At 52.2% G+C, this 2,500-nt stretch overlaps 1 pseudogene; it reads left to right on the top strand.

Annotated features, from left to right (window-relative positions):
• The window catches only part of LOC143262124 (large subunit ribosomal RNA), a 7,543-nt pseudogene that overhangs the window by 2,802 nt on the left and 2,241 nt on the right, over nucleotides 1-2,500 (top strand).

Genomic DNA, 2,500 nt, shown 5'->3' with positions numbered 1-2,500 from the left:
TGATTTCTGCCCAGTGCTCTGAATGTCAACGTGAAGAAATTCAAAAAAGCGCGGGTAAACGGCGGGAGTAACTATGACTCTCTTAGTCATCAGTTTCATAGTTTAGCAAGCAGCCCCCTTCTCGTGGGTCCCGCCGCCAGTACCTCCTTCGGGGGGGAAGCTAAGAGCTGCCTCTGCAATCATCGGTCCTGTTGGGTTGCCAGCCCGCTCGACTGTATTTTGTCGGCCCAAGCAATACACAAAAAGCCTCGGATGATACAAATATTATTGCCAGTGGGCCCTCAGGTTCAACTGGCCCGACAACTATGGGCGAGGCCGATCCGAGCGAAGCTTATCCCTGTCGCCATCCAGAGTGTTCACGTTCCTTCACCACCACAAGAGGACGTGGCGTGCACGAACAACGAGCACACAAGAACTGGCACGATGAAAAGCAGGTTGAAAACATCGTAAACAAGAAGGCGCCTTGGAGCGCGGAGGAGCTTGCTCTCCTGGCACGTCAGGAAGCACGGCTTCTCCTTGATGGCACCAAATTCATGAATAAGGCGTTGCAACCTCTATTTCCGAACAGGTCCTTAGAATCGATCAAGGGGCAGAGACGCTATCAGCGGTATCGAGATCAAGTGCAGCTTATCGTTGAGGAAATCTCAAACGAAGGTAACAACTTATGCACTCCGCTGCCGCTGGTGGATTCTCTGCCAATTTCATCCTCTGACCATCTTGGGACTGCCGTGGCTGAGCTGTTTTCAACGCTCCGTCCTCTAACTGACCTCGGAAATCGGTTCCACGCAGATCGTCTAGCTCTGATATGCGACAACATTAATACATGGGCGTGTTCTAAAATCTTCGAGGAGCTTGAGATCTATATCCTCGAAACCTTCCCCATACCGCGTAGGGGCTCCGCCCGTCCAAAGAGGACTGCGCCAGAACCCCATCTCACAAGAAGGCAAGCCAGGCGTGCAGACTATGCCAGAACGCAACGGCTCTGGAAGAAGAACCCCTGCAAATGCCTAAATGTCATCCTGAAAGGCAAATCCCTGGCTAATCCACCTGCCAAACAAACGATGGTTCAGTTCTGGCGCACCACAATGACCGAGGGGACCAATGAGTCTCCCGATCTGGAGTCCCATAGACCACCAGCATCTGGACTTTGGGACCCTGTGACTCCAAGCGAGGTTCTAAAATCCTTCCCAGACTCGACAACCAGTCCCGGTCCTGACGGTCTATCCGCGAGGCAGCTGAGGGCGGTCCCAGTTCACGTTCTGGCAAGAATTTATAACCTCTTCTTGCTAACTGGTAAACTGCCCAAGCACCTCTTAACAGCGCGGACGACCCTCATACCGAAGAAGGACAATGCACAGAACCCGGAGGACTACAGACCCATCTCGGTCCAATCAGTGATCACTCGAGCCTTCAACAAGATACTTGCTGGACGTCTCGTAAAAGCGATCACTTTGGATGGGCGGCAAAAGGCTTTCTTGCCGATTGATGGTTGTGCGCATAATATTCTTGACCTGGACCTGATCTTGCGCTACCACCGACAGCACTTCAAGCCGTTGTACATGGCGTCCATTGATATATCTAAGGCATTCGACTCGGTCTCACACAACACCGTTAGAGACACGATGCGAGTTATGGGCGTTCCTGAACCCATGGTCGAATATGTCATGGACTCATACAGCCGCAGTGTAACGACTTTAGTCTGCGATGGCTGGGAGTCTGAGAAAATCCATCCTAACTGCGGCGTCAAACAAGGAGATCCCCTCTCCCCTATCATATTCAATATGGTAGTGGACAGGCTCCTGCGGCGATTACCACCAGAAGTGGGTGTTGCGGTCGATGCAAAGACGTACAGCGCCCTCTTATTCGCTGATGACATGATGTTCTTTGCTACCACTCCAGCTGGCCTCCAGATCATGCTTGACGCTGCCTCTGACTACCTAGAAAAATGTGGCTTACTCATTAACATCACGAAGTCGTTTACTGTCGCCTTGCGTAACGTCCCGCACATGAAGAAGTCGGTGGTAGACGGTAAAATTCAATTCCGATGCCGAGGTCATACCTTGCCCGCGTTAAGGAGAGAAAGTGAGTGGCGCTACCTCGGGGTCCCATTTTCACCCGATGGACGTATCCTTGCGAGGCCCGAGGTACAGTTTAAGGACGCCTTGGACAGATTAACAAGAGCGCCTCTAAAGCCGCAGCAGAGGCTCTTCGGGCTGCGTGTCATGGTGCTCCCGAGCCTCTATCACCTCCTGACGCTCGGAAACAATACGCTCAGCAGACTCAAAAAGATCGACATTATGTCTCGGACCATGATCAGGAAGTGGCTCTGCCTTCCACACGATGTCCCAAACGCCTTCTTCCACTCGAACGTCAAGGACGGAGGTCTGTCTATCCCCTCTATGAGATGGCTTATGCCCCTTCATAGACGGGTAAGGTTAGCTCGCCTACTCAGGGATAATCCAACCAGTCCCTACCTAACTCAAGAGCTCCAATACACTGT

Source organism: Megalopta genalis, unplaced genomic scaffold (genome assembly GCF_051020955.1).
Source record: "Megalopta genalis isolate 19385.01 unplaced genomic scaffold, iyMegGena1_principal scaffold0091, whole genome shotgun sequence".
Lineage (NCBI taxonomy): Eukaryota > Metazoa > Arthropoda > Insecta > Hymenoptera > Halictidae > Megalopta > Megalopta genalis.
Note: the sequence above shows the minus strand (reverse complement) of the source record. Positions and strands in the feature narration are given on the sequence as shown.